Here is a 6,000-nt window from a genome sequence, read left to right as displayed (position 1 = left end):
CCACAGAGGTTGCACTAGTTTACACTCCCACCAGCAGTGTAGAAGTGTTCCCTTTTCACCACACCCTCTCCAGCAGCTGTTATTTTTTGAGTTGTTGATAATTGCCATTCTGAAATGAACATTTGTATACCTAACCCTGAATTGTACCGCACATCTTTAAAATAAAAAACTAAAAAAAAAAAAAAAAAGCAGTGTTCTAAAATTAGAAAAAAAAAATTGGAATTTTCATAAGTGCAGGCTCTTTCCCAAAAGAGTTTGTCAGTGCCTCAAAATGTTAAGCCAGGAGTTATTACCGGACCCAACACTTTCACTCCTAGGTATTTATGTTAGATAAATAAAAAACATATGTTCACACAAAGACATGCACATAAATATTCACTGCAACATTATTTTCAATAGCCAATAAGTGAACACAACCCAAACAACCATCACTATGTGAATGGTTAAATGAAATGAGGTACATCCATACAATGGAAAGTTATTTTGCAGTAAAAAATAATCGAATCCTGATGCATGATATAAAATAGATGAAACTTGAAACATTACGAGAAGTCATTCACAAAAGACCACATTTATAATTCCATCTGTGTAAAATGGCCAGAATAAGAGTCCATAGAGGCAGGAAGTATAGCAGTGGCTTCCTAGAGCTGTAGGGCTTGGGGAAAATGAAGTGACTGCTCGTGGGCACAGGTTTCCTTTTTGCAGGGACAAAAGTATTTAAAAACTTGATCATGGTCTCACTTGCGGCTGCTGGCCCACTCTTTGTGTTCTCCTGGATACCCATAGCCCCGCATCTCAGCCGACTGCAATGGAAGCAGAAATGGCTGTCCTTGTCATTGAACATGGTGCCAGCATGTGCAAAGCTGGCTTTGCAGGGGACGATGCTCCCCGAGCCGTGTTCCCCTCCATCGTCAGGCATTCCCAGCACCAGGGCATTATGGTGCACATGGGTCGGAAGGACTCCTACGTGGGCGATGAGGCCCAGAGCAAGCAAGGCATCCTGACACTGAAGTATCCCATCGAGCATGGCATTGTCACCAACTGGGACGATATGGAGAAGATCTGGCACACCACATTCTACAACAAACTGCGTGTGGCCCCTGAGGAGCACCCAGTGCTGTTGACCAAGGTCCCCCTGAACCCTAAGGCCAACAGAGAGAAGATGACCCAGATCATGTTTGATACCTTCAACACCCAGTCATGTATGTGGCCATTCAGGCTGTGCTCTCCCTGTAGGTGTTTGGTTGTACCACTGGTATTGTCATGGGCTCTGGAGACAGGGTCACCCACACGGTGCCCATCTATGAGGGCTACGCCCTCCCTCATGCCATCCTGTGTCTGGACCTGGCTGGCCAGGACCTGATTACCTCATGAAGATTCTCATGGAGCAAGCGCTGTTACACCTTCACCACCACAGCTAAGTGGGAGATTGTGCACCACATCAAGGAGAAGCTGTGCTACGTTGCCCTGGACTTCGAGCAGGTGATAGCCACTGCCACATCCTCCTCCTCCCTGAAGAGCTAAGAGCTGCCTGAAGGTCAGGTGATCACTACTGGCAACGAGCAGTTCCAGAGGTGATCTAGCGGTGTCCCAAGGCACTGTTCCAGCCCTTCTTCCTGGGCATGGAATCCTGTGGCATCCACAAGACCACCTTCAACTTCATCATGAAGTGTGATGTAGACATCGCGAGGACCTGTACGCTAACACAGTGCTGTCTGGTGACACCACCATGTACCCAGGCACTGCTGACAGGATGCAGAAGGAGATCACTGTCCTGGTGCCCAGCACCATGAAGATCAAGATCAACACTCCCCCTCAGCGCAAGTACTCCGTGTGGATCAGTGGCTCCATCCTGGCCTCCCTGTCCACCTTCAAGCAGATGTGGATCAGCAAGCAAGAGTACAATGAGTCGGGCCCCTCCATCATCCACTGCAAATGCTTCTAAATGGACTGTGAGCAGATGAGTAGCATTTGTTGCATGAGTTAATTCATGAGCATAAATTTGCCCTGGCAAATGTATAAACCTCATGCTAGCCTCACGAAACTGGGATAAGCCTCTGAAAAGAAATTAGTCCTTGAAGTTTGTATGATATCAGCACTGGATCGCAGAACATGTTGCTGAGTTTTGATCTTGCATTCAAGTTAATTGTTCCCTTAGTATTTGTTTAGTACCCTATACATATCTTTGGTTTAGACCCTTAGTACACATGTGGCTCAGTCACTTCATGGATGAGGTAAGAACAATGCTTATGGAAGAGAAGTCTGTGATCTTTGAATCTGCGTGACCGAGAGTCTTGGTCTGTACAGGGTATTAATGCGTCAGAGCTGAGTATTCCAGGATTTCTCTAGAGATTGGCAAGATCTGAACAAGTTGTCATTTCTCTCTTGCCAGCCAGTCTAGCAGGGTTGGAAAGGTCTCAGCCTTAGGACCCAGTTTCCTGTTTTTCTGCCAGAACACCGCTGGTTGTTACTTGCCTTGAGTTGGAAGCAGTTTGTATTTACATCTGTAGATTTATTCATCCTTTTAATTTATGTGAGGTTTTTGTATACGATTCTTAGTTCTTTAAGAGATGACAGCAGATTTTGGTTTTCTACTGTTATGTGAGAACATTGGGTCCCAGCAACATATCATTGTGTAAGGAAAACTAAAGTGCTGCAGTTAAAAAAAAAAATTGTAGTGATAATTGGGTGACTCTGTGAATATACTGAAATAAGTGAAAAATATTGTATGTGACTTATGTCTCAATAAGCTGTTTTTTTCAAAAATCACCTCAGGCTACATAGAATCCTAAGACCTAAACAGGTGGGTGTGGTGGCTCAAGCCTATAATTCCAGCACTTTGGGAAGCTGAGGCCAGAGGATTGCCTCAGGCCAGGGGTTCAAGATCAGCATGGACAACTTGGCAAGACCTCATTTCTACAACAAATCAAAAAATAAGGCAGGCATGGTAGCATGCACCTGTAGTTCTAGCTACTTGGAAGGCTGAGGCTTAAGGATCGCCTTAGCTCAGCAGGTTGAGGCTGTGATGGCCATGAGCATGCCACTGCACTCCAGCCTGTGTAGTAGAGTGAGACTCCATTCAACTCAACTGAAAAAAAAAAAAAAGATCCAAACAGAAACAGAGAAAATGGTCTAACATGACTGTGTATATATGTACATATACACAGTCATGTTAGAACATTTTCATTTATATATATATAAACGTGGAAAATGAGTGAACTGGTTATCAAATCATCTCAAACCTTATTGGCTGAAGACCACAACAACCATTTATTTTGGTCATTCATCTCCAAATATCAATGGGTATAGATGGTCTTTGATTTACACAGCCTCAGCGGGGCTTAAGGAGTGACTGAAGAAGGTTCACTGGGAAGGCTGGCAAGTCGAAGCCAGTGGCAGTGGGTGTTCAGATGGTGCTGTGTGCTCAGAAACTGAGTGCCCGCCCACACAACCTCTATGAGGGGCTTGAGTGCCTTCACTTCGTGGTGGCTAGTCTCTAAGAATGAGCATCCCAGAAGAGCCAAGGGGCTTGAGTGCCTTCACTTCACGGTGGCTGGCTTCTAAGAATAAGAATCCCAGAAGAGCCAGGTAGGAGGTCTACTGCCCTGTAGCCCTAGTCACATGCTGTCACTTCCTCTACAGTCCTAAGCCTACCTAGAGTAAAGAAGAGGGAATTTTGAGCCCAGATATCAACGGCAGAGAGTCAGATTCACATCACAAGAAGTATGTGATGGGAAGTAATGTTATAGTCACTTTGAAATAATACTAATCTGCCACTGTGAGCTTTAGGATAAGTGTGTTGTCAAAATTCACCTGTTAAAATCACCATGCTGCAATATTTGGATAGAGTCCACATTTCTAACAAAAAGCAACCTACTGACTTCCTATGTTGACCTAAAAGTTTATTCAGTTTATGTTTTAGTGAAGTGGCTTTCAATAATAGGCTGCTTTGAGACACCATTTTCATGAAGAGTTTTCTCCTAAGAAAATGCTGAAAACCTCTCAAATGAGTCAGGGACATAATAAAGAATATGTTACAGTAGCACTTACACATTTTCAACAAAAATCTTTATAGCATTTTCTTCTATGAAGATTTTATTTCCTGTAACCTGAAGAGATGACTGAAATCATTCTGATATACAGTTGTAGGGAAGTAAGCTTTTTGTTTATCTCAGATCAATCCACAAAAATATGCTCAAACAGTAACTTGTGCCAAAATATTTTAAAAAGCCAACAATAAAAAGAACTTTACACATGTGTAGCATATATACTACACCACCATTAAACATATGAATAGATAGCAAAAATGAAAAAAGATTGCTCTGAGGGTTGTAATATTTAGAACAACATATAAGTGTTTTATCAAGCACAATTATGTGAAAAATATCTTGAATATAAAAAACATACAAAATAAGCACTAAAGCAAATAACTGGAATGCTCTGAAACTCTGGGGAAAGTACACTTTCAAGAAAGTTAAAAATCATTGAAGAAGATAGTCAACAAATATGAAACTTGGCATGATTGTATATAAACAAAAATAACTGAGTGTATTTGTATGTTTTTATGTGTGAAGTTACTGATTCATGAACTAGCATGGTAGTTTTTTTTTTCCTTTAACTGAAATAAAGTATACAGTCTAGTTTTAAAAAGACATATTTTACTAGTGAAGGATATAGTTCAGCTAGTAAGTCTCATTTTAAATTGAAAATATCTCATTCCACTTGATTAAATGAGTTTCAACTAAGGTTATTTATAGAGGAAATTGCAGTTTGGGGGCCTGAAATTCATCAAAGTCAATAGGACGATTCTGAAACAATATGCAGTGCAGGGTAGTCAAAGAGAAGAGCTAGATCCAATGCAATCATTATAATAAGGGTAAGAGGATATGATTGATATAACAATGGAGGTAAGACCCTCGTGCCACAAAACTAGAGATTTTTTAAGATCATGATCAAGCAAAGCATATACTTTTGAGCTAAAATAGGATAGGACAAGACAGTAAGTTCCTTCTTAAGTCATACCTTTGATAGAAATATATTAAACCCTTTCTCAATGGCTGGCACTGTGCCAGGGCTGGTGACACAGTCATTTCAGGGGGAGGGGGGTATAAGGCCACAACTTTCTTTAATAAATGAACCAATAAGCTTAGATGATAGTCAGAAAAATATATCACAGTTATCAATTATTATTACTAGCAATCATAATATATCTAGTACTAAAACGTTTCATTTATATTAAATTGTTGACTATAGGTGGGAAGGGTTTTCTGTATCAGACTGCCATACAAACCAAGGAAAGCTTCTAGTATGGTAATTTCTTATCTCAAGTCTCTGTAAAGGAGGAGTCATCATATTACAGCAGCATTATTAAAGCCTTCTTCTTGGAGGCCGTTCCGGTAGAGGGCTGAGGCGCTGTTCCAGTATGAGCAGAGATCCCCAAAGAGAGAATTTACACTCTAGGTGATTCATTTTAAGAATAAATTGCCTCTGGTTTTTGACAGGAGGTCTACAGGAGGCAATTTCAGGTCTCTGACAAGTACTTGGAGTGAGTGGTATTATTTAATAAAAGTGCCTGCGTTAGTTAATAGGTAAGCTGGGTAGAGAGCTGATATTCTTTCTGGATGGAGAGCTTCTTCCATGGAAGTGATGGATGTGGGTGCTGACCAGCAGGGCTACCACTGTACTTCAAAAGCTTTTGAATCAAATCATAGACTTAAAACACAGTTGATATTCCAGACTTCAACTTTCTAAAATAGACGAGATGGCAGTGTCAAAATTGTACATGGAATTGTTTGTGACTGCGTTTAATAATTATGAAATCATGTTAGATAGAATTTTATGTGCTTTTCAGTTTTTAATTTGAGCATAGCATCTTTATTCAAGGGAACCTCTAGGATGTGTAAATTGCAAAATGCATTCCCAGATGACCAAATCTATTGACTCGTGAATGGAGCTATTTAGTATTTATCTCTCTAAATGTTGAAGATTACCTGTCAAAAG

At 40.9% G+C, this 6,000-nt stretch overlaps 1 protein-coding gene and 1 pseudogene across 2 annotated transcripts in view; one reads left to right on the top strand and one right to left on the bottom strand.

The window, feature by feature from the left end:
* Window positions 1-6,000, bottom strand: part of CTNND2 (catenin delta 2) — a 981,613-nt gene that overhangs the window by 789,905 nt on the left and 185,708 nt on the right. The gene's annotated exons all lie outside the window — the stretch shown is intronic.
* Window positions 809-1,945, top strand: LOC103258426 (annotated as a pseudogene).

Source organism: Carlito syrichta, unplaced genomic scaffold, assembly GCF_000164805.1.
Source record: "Carlito syrichta isolate Samal-C Ts95f unplaced genomic scaffold, Tarsius_syrichta-2.0.1 Scaffold302126, whole genome shotgun sequence".
Taxonomy (NCBI): domain Eukaryota; kingdom Metazoa; phylum Chordata; class Mammalia; order Primates; family Tarsiidae; genus Carlito; species Carlito syrichta.
This window is presented reverse-complemented; position numbering and strand designations above follow the sequence as displayed.